The following is a 19,887-nucleotide window of genomic DNA, read 5'->3' on the forward strand; positions in this document are numbered from 1 at the left end:
CGTTTCAATTGAATGCTTTGGCAGTATTACAAGCTCAAGTCATGATTATGGGGTAATTACTCAGGGAAAGGTGAATGTTAGGTCTATGGCCTTGGACTGTCTCAAAGCAGAGACTCATACACTCTAAGTGAATTTGTCCAAATACATATTTTAAAAAATAGAATGGGGCAACTAGATGCATACATGTTTTAATGTCTAAACGATAAAACAGATATGTATGAAAATATTCTGTACTGTCGCCTCATATAGAACATTTGATCTCAAATCCAAAACGCTGGAGTATAGAGACAAATTATATACAAATGACAAATTCATCCCTCACTCTTCCCTATCCCCACTCTCCTCTATGTATCCCTCACTCTTCCCTATCCCCACTCTCCTCCATTCATCCCTCACTCTTCCCTATCCCCACTCTCCTCCATTTATCCCTCACTCTTCCCTATCCCCACTCTCCTCCATTTATCCCTCACTCTTCCCTATCCCCACTCTCCTCCATTCATCCCTCACTCGCTCCATCAATCTCCAGTTCTCAGCATAGTGCACCCTGGGGCATCAGGGTTTGGCCTGCATAGACTTGATTCCCTCCTCCCATTCTGAGGGCTGAAATGGGGGTTGGGGGTTTAGGAGTTGGCAGGCAGAATAGTGAAAAGGGGACATTTGCAGAGGAGGTGGTGGGTGTGGAGTATGGACACTGTAAGAGAACTTGACTGATGCTGTTTTTATTTGGCCGTAGATTGGTGGTCCCCCACCACTCCCCCCCCTCTGTAGTGGATGCTGGAGCTCTGTTCCATTATGTCTCTCTCAGGGGGTTAAAGGCAGTGTGGAGGTGCGAAGCGGCACTGGAGTTATATTACCATCCCGAGACCAGTGCACTATAGTGTGCATTAACAAAGGCCAGCTAAAGGATACTGTTTGGCCTCCAGTTTGAACCAGATTACCAAGCTCTCCCTCTATCTTAAATGAGTTATCCTAGCCCCTTTGAGCTAATCCAATTAACCCAAACCAGCCCTGTTACCACTCTCGCTTGTAAAGGATTTGTTTATTTGAATGTGTGAGTTGTAATATGCGTGTCTGTGAGATAGTGTATGTTAGTCTGTCTGTGTGTGGGTCCTCGTCAGTATAAAAGCTTGGTGTTGTTGCCGAGCTGTTAGTCTCTGCTGTTTATCCCTCTCACGCTGGCTTGTGAAACGCCAGATAAATGTGAATCTTCTGTCACCACGGAGCTCCCACTAATTACGGCAGCTTAAGTGCTTTAACCACTGTTATCACAAACTGTTCGGTCCTAGAGACCTTGTCAAAATACCCTCACCCCCTCCCCTCCACTTTCTAGTGTGTATGCTAGTGTGAGTGTGTGTGTGTGTGTTCATGCTTTGAGACCATGAAAGACTACTTCCAGCCAGTGCAGCAGTATGTGTCTGTGTGTTCGACAGACTCCTCTCTGTGTGTGAAGAAAAGTAGAACGTGATGGCACATTGACGATCTGTTGAACACAGATTTTCCAGCGCATAATTTAAAAGTTTCCTCCTGTGTTTGTCCCCTGCCGTTTCCGTCTTCTCCTTCCCTCTCTCTCTCTCTTTCCCTCCCCCTTCCTCTCCTCCATCCCTCCCTCCTTTCTCTCCGTCTCCTTCATCAGTGATTTTACCTCAGTGACAGCCCCCCACACACGCGGCTGCCTGTGGTGTGCCTATTAGCGGTTGCGTTGCCCAGGCCATAACGCTTCATTTACAATATGTATTTAATGTGAGAGAGCCCAGAGAGATCAGAGAGAAGGTGTGGGCGCACTAATGTCTCTTTTTCTGCATCTTTTTTCTTGTCTTTCTCTCTGTCACTCTTCCTCTACGCCTCTCTCTATTTCTCTCCTCCCAATTGATTGGTTTATTTCCTGGGAAGAATCAACATCACCGAGTTTCAGAAGAAAATAGTCAGATGAGAAAGGAAAAAGTAGACTGCAGTAGCAGACAATGCCTCAGAGAGTCTGGTGTCTTTTTGTCTCAGGTAGAGGGGGAAGGTATATACCCAGAGCAGGGTAAAGCAGAAAAGAGCGAGGATGCGGTAGTTGGGTTTTAATCAGTTGTCACTGTTTATCGCCCAGTCGTGTGAAACTATTTGAGTTTGAACCTGGGAACTACGTGGCAAGAGGGTGATGCCGAGGGTCCATGTGCAGCGATGTGAGTCACCACTGGGCTAGGCCATGCGGAAACAGAGTCACACTCCCATTATAAAAATGTATTTTTTTAATAATCAGTGCCAAATATTAATGCTATGTAGGTATTTGTAAGTGCTTTAATGCAAAAAAAAGTACAATTAACAAAAATATAAATGCAACATGTAACAATTTCAATGATTTTACTGAGGTACAGTTCATATAAGGAAATCAGTCAATTGAAATAAATTCATTAGGCCCTAATCTATGGATTTCACATGACTGGGAATACAGATATGCATCTGTTGGTCACAGATACCTTAAAAAGAAAGGTAGGGGTGTGGGTCAGAAAACTAGTCAGTATCTGGTGTGACCACCATTTGCTTCATGCAGCGTGATGTCTCCTTCACATAGAATTTATCAGGCTGTTGATTGTGCCTGTGGAATGTTGTCCCACTCCTCTTCAATAGCTGTGCGAAGTAGCTGGATATTGGTGGGAACTGGAACACGCAGTTGATCGTACACATCAATCCAGAGCATCCCAAACATGCTCAATTGGTGACATGTCTGGTGAGTATGCAGGCCATGGAAGAACTGGGACATTTTCAGGTTCCAAGAACTGTGTACAGATCCTTGCGACATGACAGTTTGTGCAGAAATTCTTTGGCTGTTTCATCAGATGTCCGGCTGGCTTGTCTCAGACGATCCTGCAGGTGAAGAGGCTGGATGTGGAGGTCCTGGGCCAGCATGGTTACTCATGGTCTAAGGTTGTGAGGCCGGTTGGACGTACTGCCAAATTCTCTAAAACGACATTGAAGGTGGCTTATGGTAGAGACATGAACATTCAGTTCTCTGGCAACAGCTCTGGTGGACATTCCTGCAGTCAGCATGCCAATTGCATACACCCTCAAAACTTGTGTTGTGTGACAAAACTGTACATTTTAGAGTGGCCTTTTATTGTCCACAGCAAAAGGTTGCACCTGTGTAATGATCATGCTGTTTAATCAGGTTCTTGATATGCCACACCTGTCAGGTGATTGGATTGAGAAATGCTCACTAACAGGGATGTAAACATTTGTGCACAAAATCTGAGAGAAATAAGATTTTTGTGCGTATGAAACATTTCTGGGATTTTTTTTTTCAGCTCATAAAACATGGGACCAACACTTCACATGTTGCGTTTTATATTTTTGTTAATTGTCTGAATATATCTTTAGTGCCAAAAATGTATTAGTGCTTGGTGATAGTCACAACTGCCCAGAAACAAAACAATACATCTTATTTTACATAATTTTGATTCATTTTATGACTCCCATATGACTCCATGACACAATCAATCTTGCAATACGGAAATTGTCCTTCAAATACCGATAGCATATTGCAATAAAAATATCTATTTCGCAAATGTTTTACTCCGTTACCACTCCGTTACCATGTAACGCTGTTATGACTCCGTTACATGTAACTCCGTTAACATGTAATTCCGTTACATTACCATGTAACTTTGTTACCACTCCGTTATGTTCCCATGTTACTCTGTTACCATGTTACTCTGTTACCATGTTACTCTGTTACCATGTTACTCCGTTACCATGTTACTCCGTTATAATGTAACTCTGTTACTCCATTACCATGTTTCTCCGTTACCATGTTACTCCATTACCGTGTTACTCCATTACCGTGTTACTCTGTTACCGTGTTACTCTGTTACCGTGTTACTCCGTTACCGTGTTACTCCGTTACCGTGTTACTCCGTTACAGTGTTACTCCGTTACCGTGTTACTCCGTTACCGTGTTACTCTGTTATCGTGTTACTCTGTTACCGTGTTACTCCGTTACCGTGTTACTCCTTTACCGTGTTACTCCGTTACCGTGTTACTCCGTTACCGCGTTACTCCGTTACCGCGTTACTCCGTTACCGCGTTACTCCGTTACCGTGTTACTCCGTTACCGTGTTACTCCGTTACCGTGTTACTCCGTTACCGTGTTACTCCGTTACCGCGTTACTCTGTTACCGCGTTACTCCGTTACCGTGTTACTCTGTTACCGCGTTACTCTGTTACCGCGTTACTCCGTTACCGTGTTACTCCGTTACCGCGTTACTCTGTTACCGCGTTACTCCGTTACCGTGTTACTCCGTTACCGCGTTACTCTGTTACCGTGTTACTCCGTTACCGTGTTACTCCGTTACCGTGTTACTCCGTTACTGCGTTACTCTGTTACCGCGTTACTCCGTTACCGTGTTACTCCATTACCGCGTTACTCTGTTACCGTGTTACTCCATTACCGCGTTACTCTGTTACCGTGTTACTCCGTTACCGTGTTACTCCGTTACCGTGTTACTCTGTTACCATGTTACTCCGTTACCATGTTACTCTGTTACTCTGTTACTCTGTTACCATGTTACTCTGTTACTCTGTTACTCTGTTACCATGTTACCATGTTACTCTGTTACTCTGTTACTCTGTTACCATGTTACTCTGTTACTCTGTTACCATGTTACTCTGTTACTCTGTTACTCTGTTACCATGTTACTCTGTTACTCTGTTACTCCGTTACCGAAAAATCTCTTTGGGTTATCTGTATTTTCATGTAATATTTTATCATCAAATGATACCAAAAGTGGTGTTGATATAGTCAACTAAGTACATTATCAGATGATATGTTACATAATGTATAATAACTTAACCGCATGTTATGCTGCTTTGCATACTTCTCCCAAAATATATGTTAACTGGCTGTGACTCTGTTATGAAGCACTAATTAGAGATTATTTTGCATGAAGGATATATTAGAACAATTACTTGTTAGTATAGTATTGCAATTAAAGCACTTACAAATACCCATAAAACATACATCGCATTAAGACTGATGGTAAAACAGATATGGATGTTTTTATAGTGTGAGGGTGACTGTTATCAGGTGGCATTGCTATGCAACTGTCAGTGTGTGTGCATGTATGGGCATGATAGTGAATTTTTGTGTATGCATGTACTGTTTAAGTGGGGAGGGCAAGCGATGGACTCTGTGAGTGACAGCAGGACAGTTTGGGAAGACTCGTGTGAGTCATAAAGGGCTGAATTAAACTCTGCTGTGCTAGGCCGCTGCCAACACACGCCACCATTTTAGGAAAGGCCAGTGGTGTACTGGTGCCAGGAGAAATGGGTATATTCTAATTCTGGCAACATTTTCCCAAACTGCCTGCCCGGTGACGGAAAGGTGCCCTGTATGAGCAATTCTATGAGAAACAGTGACATATACTCTGAATGACCTAAATGATAAATCCCATATTGGCCTTTCACAGTCAGGCCAACCCAAGCTGTACTTTGCAAGTAGGCTAATAGTAAGACTACTATTGAATTAGATACACGAGTCAGAAATTCACAGGTTTCCAATTTTTCCCATTTTTTTCAATGTTTTTGCCCTGGCACACTTTTGTAATAGTTCACAACAATGCTTAAACCACATAAGGAGACCATTTAAAAATATATATATATTAGACTTTTGAGTGTAGTTACCCTTGAATTTAGGTGTGCAGGAACCTAGCACTACTGTTTGGTTAGTGGTATTTCTGTAGCACATGAGATGGAGTTTGCAAAACAAATGGCCACTAGATTGATGCAAATAATCATGTAATTCTGCCAGGTATGCATGTGTATACCCTCCACTACACCACTGGGAAAGGTAGAGCAAAGCATCGCCAACGCTCCCTCTTTCTCTACCTATTTTTGGCCCTCTTTCTTGTTTCCCTTCGTCCCCACCCTCCCCTTTCTCCGCCCATCCCTCCCCTTTCTCCGCCCATCCCTCCCCTTTCCGTAAACCTTCTTAGTGGGTGATTTGACCTGGAATTTTAATGAGGGGTGGAGAGGTGCAGTGGTCAGCAGTTGGCTGTGGCCCTGGTGGGTGTAAAGAACAGGAGACGGGGGAGGGGGTATCCAGGGAGGGTCCTCTACCTCTGACATTCTCCCACTGATCTCTCCTGTCTGATCACGTACAGGGGTCCATTCTGGTCAGAAGGGAAGCAGGGAAATGACTGTAATAAACCAACCATGAAAATGTTGTGTTGTGGGTTAGAATCAGCTTTGATGTTATTAGTAGCTGGCAGACTGCTGATCTGGTAGCTATGTTGCATTGGCTGACATTCTGTAGGAAAACAGAAGGAGAGAACATGAAAAGCAGAGGAGAACGACTGAATGGGCACCAATGAAAAATAAAGAGGGTGAAAGAGAAGAGGCAGGGGGTGCAGACAGGCAGTGCTGAACGGGTTACTAGGAGTTGAGCGTGTGGGCAGACGTTTTTGGGCTATTTTACAGCAGCTGCGGAGCCCCGCTGGTAGATTAAAAGCGGCTCCCGGGCCCAAATGGAGTACATCAGAGCCCCCACCGGGCCAAGTCGAGGGCTGGGAGGGGCCCAACACAGCTGTCACCCAGGCCAAACTTTCCCAGCAGCCCTGGGAGCACAGGACGGTCAAGCCCCAAAGAACCAAGCCAAACCCAGGACACCACCCCCAGATTTGGGCTAGAGGGGGGCAGGCCTGGGGTTGGAGGGTTGGAAGGGTAGTTGGTGGCTAATTGTTTGTTTACAGAGGATCAACAACAGTATGGGAGTGGGCGGGGGGGGGTGTTGCAGGTGCAATTTAGGACAGGAGAAAGTCTTTTGCTGTTCTGTATTACTACAGGCTTTAGAATGGTCATGTGGGTTACATCCTGGGGTAACTGATGATTTTAGAGTTAACAAGTTCTCTACAATACCTCTCCAGTCCTGTTTGCCATTAAGGTCCAATGGTCAGTGTTGAACCCGGTCTTGGTCACAGCTCAGTGGTACAGCAGTGATCCACAGAGCCGTCTCTGTGGATCACTGGGGGGAGAGGAACAGCAGCGAGCACAGCCACATGCAAGGAGTGTGACGCATAGCAAACAGATGCTGCTCACATTATATTGTCTTGTCAGATTTGGTTTTGTTTTCGTGTGTGAAGTATTCTCTTGTACATTGACACACAGGCACACACACATATTCCCAGTCACACACTGACAGGCTCTCGTCATGGGGGACTGGGGCTTGCTGAGGAGGCTGGAGTCAGTGGGGCTCTGTGGGCTGGGCATGGGGGACTTCTGTCACGCACACATGCCCTCACCCATGAAAACAGAACAATGACACTGGAGCTCGCCTCATAAACAAACCATGCACACATGTCTCTAGTCTATTCTGAAGCTGCAGCACCACAAGAATACTAACCCTGGTGAGAGTACCCTCCTTTTGTTGTTGCTGTGGGGAGGTTGTGTGTGTGTGTGTGTGTGCGTGCATGCATGCGTTAGTATTGTGTACCTTGTGTGTGTATCGGCATCTCAGATCCTGATGAAAGCGTGCGGGTGGTGCCAGCGTTCTGTCCTGTGGATGAATGAGGCTCGGCCTCCCTGGACGCAGTTGGCCCTGCCACTCTGTGGCCCCTCCCCTCCTGGCCTCTGCACGCCGCCCGGCAGGACAGGCAGACCAATCGAAGGGCTGACGAGAGCCTTTTTATTCGTGGGGAAAGGCTCTGTCCAGCTGGGGGAGGGGGGACGACGACACACGCTGATCACCAGTGTGGGCATACAGCCCTACTAAGGGAGGGATGGAGGGGAAAGGGAGGAGATGAGGACATGGATTTGACAGCACACAGACCTGGTCTCCACAATAGTGGACTTGAGCCATTCCACCCACAGCCCCATTCTATTGGTCTCCTCCACTGTGGAGACAAGCTAGAGCTCCACTCCTATGGTTTAAAACATTCTAGAGCCCCATTCCTCTGGTTCAAGACATTCTAGAGCTCCATTCCTCTGGTTCAAGACATTCTAGAGCTCCATTCCTCTAGTCCAAGACATTCTAGAGCTCCATTCCTCTGGTTTAAGACATGCTAGAGCTCCATTCCTCTGGTTCAAGACATTCTAGAGCTCCATCCCTCTGGTTCAAGACATGCTAGAGCACCATTCCTCTGGTTTAAGACATTCTAGAGCTCCATTCCTGTCGTTTAGGGGCTGGCAGTCTAGTATATGTGCTTGGTAACAGTGCAGACAGATTATGTAGTGCGGGGAGTTTCATTCCTGCCTCAGAAAAATATTGGCCTGAAGCAAGTGGTCTGGCCTTCATAGGACCCTAACCCAACCTAGAGAATGGAGAGCAGTTCATAGCATCTGACAAATTACTTGTTTTCCACAGCTTCCCTCTTTCTTAATGGCGTCCACCATTTTCTCAGTCCTTTCTGTCTTTCTCCCTCTGCAGTTTTTCTCCCCCTGCCTCTCTTCTTCTCCAGCTTCCCTCCATCTCTCTACCTCCCTGGGAGAGTAAATCCCTCTCTTCGGAGGAGTGTTTGGAGGAGTGTTGGGGCTTAGATGTGACTTCCCGCTTCGTTTCTTCATGAGCCCTCCCCGTGTCCACCCCCTCCTCCTACACCCCTCCCCCCATCCCCTTCTGCTTTAATCCAGAAACAGCACAGGCCCTTTTCCCAGCTTTTCCCCATTTTGTGTTTTTGAGGGAGGAGGGGGCGAGGGGGGTAGTTATTAGGATTTATTTCTCTTTTGCTCTGTTCATTTGAACATGCTCCTCTCCCCTCTGGGCTGAGTCTGTCTGTCTGAGGATAGTGTGCTTATCTATGGAGAGACGTGGGAAGAGAAGAGAGAACCAGAGAGAGAGCAGGAGGATGGAAAGGAGAAATTGCTGTCCTTTTGTGATGGGCCTCTCTACTGTGCATTTGGGGCCTGTGTGAGTCGGTGTTCTGTACTGTGGTGCTACTCTGTATGAGGCAGTATAGTGTGGCAGGCCTCTATCCATGTGGCTGAGAGCGCAGATGATCAGGATATCGCTATTGCCATGGTCAGGAAGCTGTCCGACTGTGGCAGACAGTGAGGCCCAATGCCTGATCATGGTTATTTTAATCAGGCATTACCTCTGTGTATGTGTGGAAGAGTTGAGTAAGGAGGCAGAGGGCACCCTCACCTGGTGGCTGAGACGGTTTGTCCCCTCTTCCCTCGTAGCGCCAGAGCTGGTGGATTAGCTCAGGTGTGACAGGCAGCCCTCGCCAAGGTGGTGCGTGGTCGTGGCTTAGAGATGTGTGTCATTGACTGTGACCTGTAAGTGTCTGTGTGCGTGTGTACGGACCTTAATAGCATGCTGTGGGAGGTGTGTTGTAGAGCCGGGCCTGGCAGGGATTAAAGAGACTTTACTGTCACCATCCCCAGGAGAGTGAGCAGAGAGTAGAGAGCACACACTGACATGGGCATACAGGAGCCAGATTAGAGCTGAGCCCCCCACAAACACAGAGGGATAAACACACACACAAACAACCCCGCTCACATGGGCACACACGTACCCGCACAATCTACAGAGGCCAGATAAGAGCAGAGCACTGAGCATTGGCACACACACATACGCACAAAGACACTTACACTGACTCTGTGCTGTGCTCCTCCACTCCAACCATCTCCTAAATGCCCCCCTGATTGGCCCATCTCCTGGAGCAGACTGTGGCAGGAGGAGGAGGAGATGGAGGGGGTGAGAGTGTCAGGGGAGAGGGGAGAGGGGAGAGGGGGTGGGGTAGAACCGAGAGGAGCTGAAAGAATGTACCCCTCACTGTGGGGAGCGCCAGCCTGCCCTAGGCCCCCAGGGGCCCCCTCCCTCACCCCTCACCCCCTTCCTCCATCCCTCTGTTTCTCCATCTCGCTCCCTCTCTCCCCCTGGTGTTTGGACAGCTGTGGGCAGAGATCAGGTTACGGGTGGCGCTGGTACTTCCTCTGCGCTGGCAGGCAGGCCTCTCTCTGTGCTCAGTGTCTGGTTGCCATTACCGCCGTGGCTCCACAGGAAGTCTAACCCTCTCCTGAGCTCTTCTCTCCCTGTGCTGGACTCTGCTGGACTGTGCACATGGAGGGAGGGAGGCTCCGACAACCACTGCAACTGCATGGCTGGACCTCAGGGAACAGACCCTGCTGGGCGGCCATGGAAACCCTGTGTACTCTACGCTCTAAGTCAATGCCTATCAGGACAATGGACTGGGTGGGAGAGGAGTTGACCCGGCTGAGGCTGGACCACTGACTCTGCCTGCAGTAGGGGCTGCTGCTGTTGCTGATGTACCCGATATTAAGACATGGTTGTTTGTTTCTATAATATCCCCATGAAATAAAGCAATTTATATTAGAAATCTTAACTAATCTAAAATGTCTAAGGATTTTAGTTGTTTGCAGTTAAGTAACACATTAGTTGGGCCTAACTATCACTGCTGTGGAGGGAAGCACTACTGACAGGCGGGCAGATTTGTGGTGGAGTCTCCTCTGTTTAGTATGTTCGTTAGCATCTTCTCTATCTACCCATTTGCTACTGTATACCTGTTAATGAGGTCTCCATTCCCATGAGCTCCCAGCACCATGAGGCCCAGTGCAGAGACTGAGATGGCATGGCCCCTCGCTTACTGGGGCCCTGGTATGTGAGTGGGCTGTCAGAGCTCTCTCTCTCTCTCTGTCTGTCTGTCTGTCTGTCTGTCTGTCTGTCTGTCTGTCTGTCTGTCTGTCTGTCTGTCTGTCTGTCTGTCTGTCTGTCTGTCTGTCTGTCTGTCTGTCTGTCTGTCTGTCTGTCTGTCTGTCTGTCTGTCTGTCTGTCTGTCTGTCTGTCTGTCTGTCTGTCTGTCTGTCTGTCTGTCTGTCTGTCTGTCTGTCTGTCTGTCTGTCTGTCTGTCTGTCTGTCTGTCTGTCTGTCTGTCTGTCTGTCTGTCTGTCTGTCTGTCTGTCTGTCTGTCTGTCTGTCTGTCTCACACTCGATGTGTTGCTGTCATTAAGGAAGTGCATTCCTAGCTATTCATCACACAATGAGAATTTGAGTGGTAGACACTGTCTGTGTTGGTTTCTCTGTGTGATTGTGTGTGTGGGGCAGTGAGTTAGAGCTTTATTGAGTGTGTGGTGGCTGCGTGTGGAGTCAGATTTCAGTATCACAAAAGATTATCAATATGCTTTAATAAAGTTCCTCAGACTGTCAGATGTGTTTTGTAGTCTGATTATGCAAATAGCATAAATGACGCAACACATTCGTTCTGCAGACACAACACACCCAACAAATGGCACACAACAGAGCTGCCAACACACAACCGTCCAAACAGCTAGGCAGGGAGGCAGGCAGACGGCCTGGTGGCCCCCGGGAAGTGGGGAGAGTTGCTGTTTGATGTTGGCAGCTGATTAATGAGATGTGAGGAGTGGGATTTTGATGGGTGCTCTCTTGGTGCCTGTTTCAGGATTCAGCTTCGGGGGGGTGGAGAGGACGTGGGGACTCTGCACCCCCATTGGTTACCCTTGAACACTCTGTGGAGGTGTTGACACGCCCCGTGCTCTGCTAACTCATGAGGGTGCTGTCGCAATTAAAACAGCACAGCAGCGCTCCTTCAGGAGAGGAGAGCATCCTCTCCACACGCACCCTGGCTCCACTACCAAGAGGGAGGGAGGGAGGGAGGAGGCTTGAAGAAGGTAGGGGAAAAGGATGGAGCTGGAGAAGAGAAAGGAATCCATAGAGGCCTCTGAGAGAGAGAGCGTGATGGAGAGATGAATGAATGAGGTAGTGCAGATGGACTGAGTGAATGGGAGATTGACAGCGGGAATTAAATCAGAGATGGTGTAGATGACGAGGGAGAGGCGGAGGTCACAGAGAGGTGATGCGGAAGGGAGTCGGTCTCTGAGCTGCGTTGTTTTTACCTACCTGTTATACCACATTCAGTTTTAAGCCTGAATTCTGTTCTGACGCATCAGGCCTGGTTGGCAGTGAGGGCTCATACTGGGACCAGCTCTTTAATTAGATCCTGATGAGGACCTTCAGGAAAAGAACCAGGTGATTGGACTTCTTATCCAAATAATTACCTCAATTAAGTCATTAAAACCCTGGGCATAGCCTAGCCCAGAACTGCCTCCTCTGTGCCACAGCAGGTATCCTTCCCTGATCTCACTCTCGCACTCTGCCTGCAATCTCTGTGTGTGTGTGTGTGTGTGTGTGTGTGTGTGTGTGTGTGTGCCAGTGTGTGTGTGTGTGCGTATGTGTGCGTGTGCCTGTGTGTGTGTGTGCGTGTGCCTGATGTGGCTGAAAGGAACTTATTCTGCTTTTGTTTTCTGCAGGATAGTGAGATACTGAGATCTCCAACAGATCAAACATGTATACACACACACACACACACACACACACACACACACACACACACACACACACACACACACACACACACACACACACACACACACACACACAGGTAGGTAAGTTAATTACACTCAGCATCTGGATGTCCGTATGTGTGCTAGCCTCTAGCTGCAGCGTGGGTCTCTGTGGTTCTAAAAGTGCCCAGGTGTATCATGGGGGATTAGGCTGGGGCTGCTGTGTGTGGGGGATTGGAGAGGGGCAAGCACAGAGCGCAGGCAGGCAGCCGTTAGTGACTACACGGAGATCAGCCATCCCTCCCTCTTGAGTCCCACCTCACCCTACCCAACAATGCAGAGAGAGAGAGGGAGCCAGGGCTGTATCCTATCACATGCTGTCCCTTGCAGAAAACCACCATCTCAACCAACCAACCCACACACACTATCTATTTATTACCTTAAATGGGCACCGTCCATGTCCATGGAAATACAAAGCTCCTCTGACATGTATTTGGCTAATTGTGTGTGTTGAGTATTTTGTTGTTGTTTTGGAGGGGAGGCCCCCCCCCCCGTTGTGTCTGGCTGCTGACAGTGTCCAGGTGTGCGTTAGGCTGCAGAGCGTGGAAGCACACATCTGGATGAGGATGAGCGCTCTGCACCCAGATGTGCTCCGCCACACACACACACTCCGATTCACACACACACACGCTGGCCAGTTTTTTGGCTGATTTTATGATTTTGAGAAGTGGAGCAGGGGGCGACATCAGCTGCCTGTCAGGTGTCTGTATGCTGCAAACAGATGTTATTTTGATGAGGGACTGAGAGGGAGGGAACAGAGAACAAAACAACAATGATATTATGCACAGGCTCCCCCTCTGCCCTCACGTTGACTGCAGCTCCAGCTGTTATCTCTGCATAATGTGTTTGTGGTCATGTGTGTGTAATGTATGTTAACGTGTGCAATTTATAAATTGCATACGCTGTTGGACGGGCACACTAAAGACATAGTTGTAGACAGGTCCATTCTGTCACTATTGTATTTGTACCAGTGACGTTGTTATTTCCTTCACTTGCAAGGTCATCAGAAGTTCATGGTAAGTGTGATCTAGGTACTTTTCTAGGAACTTCTTTCACAGAGTCCACCAGAACAGGATGGAGGCATTCAGATGGGATTTGGTGCCTGTGAAACTTTGATTCTCTTAGAGTCTAAGGAAAAGACTCCAAATCCCCCCTCTGACATTTTCCATCCACTTAAGGCTTCCACATGCTTCAGTTGGGCTGCCGCCTAGCCGAACTTCGCCAGGCAAACCGAACGTGTGCCCACATACTCTCTTAAAAGACCTTTGCTTGAAAAACAAGAACAATAGTACTGTTTGTCCATTTTGAGATGCCGTAGCCAGTATACACTTCCTCAAACTAGTCAGAATTAATCTCAGAGAACTCAAGAAATCTGTCGTAGATTTTTTAAACATTTTTGCAGAGGAGATCTTTGTCACAAAATGGCGTCATTTTTGAATTCTTTCGGCTGTGAAGCATGCAGACGCTTTTACTCTCCCTGTCTGCAGTCACTGTGCAGCTCTGGAGACACAGACCCAGACAGACTCGTCCGACAGTCAGGTACAGAGAGGAAGTAGGAGGATGAGGAATAGTAGCCCCTCCACCTACTGCCTCCCTACATCTACCTGGTTGTCAGCCTCAGTGTGTAGGTGACACCACATTAGCCCTGGCATGGCGGGAGAGCCTTTGATTTGACTGAGGGCCTGGGACACATGAGCTTGCTTAGGGGGATAAACAGCCTCTTCCCCCCTCCTCCTCCACCTCCTCCCTCCTTCTATGGGGGGGAAGTAGAGAGAAAGAGGGCGGCAGTTCAGATGAAAAAGCCCTCTAAATGGGGGCGCTGACATCCACTCCTTTTGTTGTGGATGTGTGTGCATTAATATTGATTTATTTTGACTGGGGGTCTATGAACATCTTGTTTGATGTCACCCCCAGGGGAAGGTCTCCCTCCACATGACCTCATAATGCTCAGTCATCTTTAATAACTTGCATCCTTGACACACTGATATTAATATTAGTGTGTTCATTTAGACCACAGATAACCTTCAAACAGCCCTGGTTCGGAGCCCCTGTCTGGCTGCTAAGTGGTGTCGTTAGTACACAGTGCCGGGTGAGGCAGGCAGGCAGGCAGGGCTTGGGGGCTGAGTGGTAGGCTGTGTGTATCACTGGTGCAGTCTCACCCTGTGGCCAGTGTGAACTCTGGTGCCTCTGCAGACTGATTGCCTATGTTCTGTTCTGTCCTGCACTCCGCTCCACACTGCTGCTAGTTAGGCTTGAATTCTTTCTGCCCCTCTCAGTGCGGAATCCCAGAATCATTTGGGAATCTTGCTCACAACGAGACGCTTTTAAAAGACTCTGCTTCTACACTAACTCACAAACAAAGTAGAGTTAGGAATTCTGGGAGAATGAGTTCCAGAGGAGAAGGGCATTTAAGAGCATCCTTAATACACTTGTATTTTCCTACTACATTTTTGAGAAAAAATGTACTTACTATGACTGATATGGTTGTCTTACCTAGCTATCTTAAGATGAATGCACTAACTAAGTCGCTCTGGAAAAGAGAGTTTGCTAAATGACTCAAATGTGAATGTAAAAATGTTCCTCCTTTCTCTGACATCAAATTGTTGGGAGCAAAGTGCTCTGCACTGTAGGAGGGACAGCCATTTGTGGGTTTTATTTCGGAGAAACGAACGCTTCTCTTCCTGGTATTACAGAGCTCTCTTGGCTCTGGTCACACTGATCACACCGGTTTGCCACCATGCTCTACAGGTATTTGTGCCTGCTCTGATTCCTTTGAATTGCTGTAGAATTATTTCAGTCTCACACACCGATATGCCCTCACATGTAGGAGCCGTGATTGGCAGCAATTTCCTTTCCGGCACTGTTCCCAGTATGATCTCCAATTGATAGGAGTTGTGAGTTGAGTTCCTCTCTCACATCATAAAATATATCAGAGCTATGGGGGACAGAGAGTAGAGATCAGGGTGACCAATTACATTTGGAATATGGATTTTGTTTTCCAACAAGTCGTCTTGTTCTATCGTCTGGACTTGGTTCCGTTAGGGTTTGGAGGGAAAGGGGAGGAAAAAAGTCTAACAGTAGAGAACACACACCAGTCGACATACACACTTCGTGTAGAGACAGAGGGAGGGTTGTAACAGTTGATGCTTCTGGCAGAGGTTCACACGCACGACCTACAAATGATCAGTGTCTTCATTAGAGCTGCAGTACTTTTATGCACTGTTTTTGGGGGGGGGGAATGGATGCGCTGTCTGTGGTGTGTGTGTCTGTTTAGTGTGTGCAGGGATGTCTAGCTGTGAGTGGTGTGCTGATGTAGAGTGTTACCATGGGCCGGGCATGGAGGGCCTGAGCACAGCCCAGCGTGGTGGGGTTTGGCTGGGCTTGGCTCGGTGCCGCCCGGCCCAGTGTGGAACATCCAGAGGCAGCACACAGTTGGGCTCAGGGCAGGGGGCGGGACAGCCAAGGTCACTCCTACTGCTCCACTCACTATTATGGCCACAGAACAGGCACACAGCCAGAGATCTCTACATCACTCAGATGTTCTCTCTTTATTAATATATAATATATGCCATTTAGCTGACGCTTTTATTGATATGAGTGAATCAATGTTGCCAAGGCATTGTACTGGATGGGAATTAAATTAATAATTACATTCTGCTTGGATGTTGTATTTATATTTTGATGTGTGTATTTTTCTGTACTGTAATTCGTGGCGCATCTGTAAAGGAGACCTTGGTCTCAGTTTGACTCGCCCCTCCCCCCAAAATCATTTAATAAAGAATTCCTTTAATTGTCTTTCTCCATTTTACCCCAGATTTCCCCTGGTATATAGTTATCTCCTCTACCGCTCTATTTTTCTCTACGTCCTCTCTCTCTCTCTCTCTCTCTCTCGCTCTCTTTCTCTCTGTCTCGCTCTCGCTCTCTCTCTCTCTCTCTCTCTCTCTCTCTCTCTCTCTCTCTCTCTCTCTCTCTCTCTCTCTGTCTCTCGCTCTCTTTCTCTCTGTCTCGCTCTCGCTCTCTCTCTCTCGCTCAATCTCTCTCTCTCGCTCTCTTTCTCTCTGTCTCGCTCTCGCTCAATCTCTCTCGATCTCTCGCTCTCTCTCTCTCTACAGATGGACACATTTGCAGGTTAACTTGAACAGCAGGAGGTGCATTATTAGCATCCTGCTGCTTTCTCATATTTGCTCAGATTCTTTCTCCCCCTCCTTGGCGGCCAGATAATTCACAACCAGCCGGCCAAAGACTGAGTTGGTGTTTTAATGAAAAAGGAACAACACAAAGGGAAGGGCAGGGCGGCAGGCACACACACAATCCTGGCTGCCGATCGCTAGCTACAAAGTAGGTTGGGATGTCTTTTGCATATCTGTGTGATCACTCAAATCTGCTGTCGTTGGGGTTGTTGTTTGTGATTATTTCCCCTCACAGCTGAGAGTTGGGCTGGGGGTGGGGGACAGGAAATTAAGTCCCAGGAATCTGCCATCTCCCTTAGGGAAGAGATGACAATGAGAAATTGTTGTGGAATGGTTCATGGAGATTGCTTTTTAGCCGCATTTGGGAGATCTACCGTGGATAAACCCCCCCAGTGCACCCAGGGGCGTAGGATTAGGCATTCACATGCATACACACATGTATACAGATGAACACACACACATGCACCACAGCATGGTAGGATTAGAAATACACATATAAAAGCACAGAAATGAACAAATCTGGACACACACACACACACCAATACACACAGTGCAGTGGCATTGTTGGCCTGGCTGTGTGATGTGTTCTGTTGAAGGCCATGTCAGAACAGGGAAACATTCTCTCAGAAGAAGCTGTCTTCAGTGTAGTGATGGTCCATCACCACTATGTTAATGATCAACAGTGTATCTCTTTGTGCAAAATGTGTTTGAATACTATACTACTACAGACCATCTCTTGCAGCTAGTGAGGATAGTAAAGCGCCTTGTGAAGATTGATGACCAGTGGTGTTAGTTGTGAGTCCGGTCAGGTGCCTTGACTCTCTAGCAGCCCACAGCGCCAGGCCTCAGATTCAATAAGGCTTTCTCAGACCAGGGCTGTCCAGAAACACAGGCCTCAGATTCAATAAGGCTTTCTCAGACCAGGGCTGTCCAGAAACACAGGCCTCAGATTCAATAAGGCTTTCTCAGACCAGGGCTGTCCAGAAACACAGGCCTCAGATTCAATAAGGCTTTCTCAGACCAGGGCTGTCCAGAAACACAGGCCTCAGATTCAATAAGGCTTTCTCAGACCAGGGCTGTCCAGAAACACAGGCCTCAGATTCAATAAGGCTTTCTCAGACCAGGGCTGTCCAGAAACACAGGCCTCAGATTCAATAAGGCTTTCTCAGACCAGGGCTGTCCAGAAACACAGGCCTCAGATTCAATAAGGCTTTCTCAGACCAGGGCTGTCCAGAAACACAGGCCTCAGATTCAATAAGGCTTTCTCAGACCAGGGCTGTCCAGAAACACAGGCCTCAGATTCAATAAGGCTTTCTCAGACCAGGGCTGTCCAGAAACACAGGCCTCAGATTCAATAAGGCTTTCTCAGACCAGGGCTGTCCAGAAACACAGGCCTCAGATTCAATAAGGTTCTCTCAGACCAGGGCTGTCCAGAAACACAGGCCAGCAGCAACCAGGCCTCAGATTCAATAAGGTTCTCTCAGACCAGGGCTGTCCAGAAACATAGGCCAGCAGCAGCCAGGCCTCAGAATCAATAAGGTTCTCTCAGACCAGGGCTGTCCAGAAACACAGAACAGCAGCAGCCAGGCCTCAGATTCAATAAGGTTCTCTCAGACCAGGGCTGTCCAGAAACACAGGCCAGCAGCAACCAGGCCTCAGATTCAATAAGGTTCTCTCAGACCAGGGCTGTCCAGAAACACAGAACAGCAGCAGCCAGGCCTCAGATTCAATAAGGTTCTCTCAGACCAGGGCTGTCCAGAAACACAGAACAGCAGCAGCCAGGCCTCAGAATCAATAAGGTTCTCTCAGACCAGGGCTGTCCAGAAACACAGAACAGCAGCAGCCAGGCCTCAGATTCAATAAGGTTCTCTCAGACCAGGGCTGTCCAGAAACACAGGCCAGCAGCAACCAGGCCTCAGATTCAATAAGGTTCTCTCAGACCAGGGCTGTCCAGAAACATAGGCCAGCAGCAGCCAGGCCTCAGAATCAATAAGGTTCTCTCAGACCAGGGCTGTCCAGAAACATAGGCCAGCAGCAGCCAGGCCTCAGAATCAATAAGGTTCTCTCAGACCAGGGCTGTCCAGAAACATAGGCCAGCAGCAGCCAGGCAGCAGCCTATACCATTTACAACACTCGAATTACACTCGAATTACACGATCTACATAATCTTCAATCACCCCAATTAGCAATCTGTGATGGGTGTGTTTGTGTAGATGTATTCTGTATGTGTGTTGCAACTATTAAAGTTGAGTCTTGAGCATGGAATAAGTGCGGAGTTTCACGTTGAAGTCTGTGGGGAGCAGGTTAGATCAGCGGGTGTATGCTAGACAGCAGTTCACGTTGTATGAGCAATATCAATGAGTAAAATAACCATACTATTTTCCTTCGTTTACTTGGTTTAGTTGTCTCCTTATTACAGATTCTTAGTTTTGCAGTGTTTTGGCACAGATCAGTTTTGATAACCTTGTCCCTCAATCTCAGAAACAGCTGTGTTTACCAGCAATAGCCAGAGAAAGAGCCAGTCATTTACATTACATTTACATTTAAGTCATTTAGCAGACGCTCTTATCCAGAGACTTACAAATTGGTGCATACACCTTATGACATCCAGTGGAACAGCCACTTGCATCTAAATCTTTTTTTTTTTTTTTGGGGGGTGGGGGGTGAGAAGGGGGGGGGTGAGAAGGTAACTGTATTCCTTCAGGTAACTGTATAAAAAGGAACACATTATTCACACCAGCCTTGATTACAGGTTACAGTCAACCGTTGTTGCCATGGTGATTAGCTGTAGATACAGAACAGAAGCGCTTGGTAACCTGGTTGGATGGGTTATGATGATTTGTGTTGCTGCTCTCAGTGGGAACTACCACAGAGTCACAATGCCTTCCACTGGAGAGAGTGATGTTGGTTGTCGGTTAATTAAGCAATAAGGCAAGGGGGGTGGTATATTGGCCACATACCACAAACCCCTGTGGTGCCTTATTGTTATTATAAACTGGTTAGCAAAATAATTAGAGCAGTAAAAATAATTGTTTTGTCTTAGCCATGGTATACAGTCTGATATACCACGGCTGTCAGCCAATCAGCATTCAGGGCTCGAACCACCCAGTTAATAATGTCAGTTAGAACGTACACTGAGTATACCAAACTTTAAGAACACCTTCCTAATTTTGAGTTGCACCCGTCCCCTTTTGCCCTCAGAACAGCCTGAGTTTGTCAGGGTATGGACTCGAAAAGGTGTCGAAAGCGTTCCACAGGGAAGCTGGCCAATGTTAGCTCCAAGTTGGCTGGATGTCCTTTGGGCGGTGGACCATTCAAATCAAATCCAAATCAAATCAAATTG

The 19,887-nt window shown here is 47.6% G+C and overlaps 1 protein-coding gene across 5 annotated transcripts in view; it reads left to right on the plus strand.

The window, feature by feature from the left end:
- The window catches only part of znf423 (zinc finger protein 423), a 170,162-nt gene that overhangs the window by 122,102 nt on the left and 28,173 nt on the right, over positions 1 to 19,887 (plus strand). The window contains exons 6-7 of one of the 5 annotated variants that reach the window (XR_008066407.1): positions 2,614 to 2,713; positions 2,823 to 2,866. The exons of the other annotated variants lie outside the window; for them this stretch is intronic. The gene's annotated coding sequence lies outside the window, so the exon portion shown is untranslated. Of the gene's footprint in view, positions 1 to 2,613; positions 2,714 to 2,822; positions 2,867 to 19,887 lie in introns of those variants that run through there. 5 annotated transcript variants of the gene reach the window in all.

Source organism: Oncorhynchus keta, chromosome 17, assembly GCF_023373465.1.
Source record: "Oncorhynchus keta strain PuntledgeMale-10-30-2019 chromosome 17, Oket_V2, whole genome shotgun sequence".
NCBI lineage: Eukaryota > Metazoa > Chordata > Actinopteri > Salmoniformes > Salmonidae > Oncorhynchus > Oncorhynchus keta.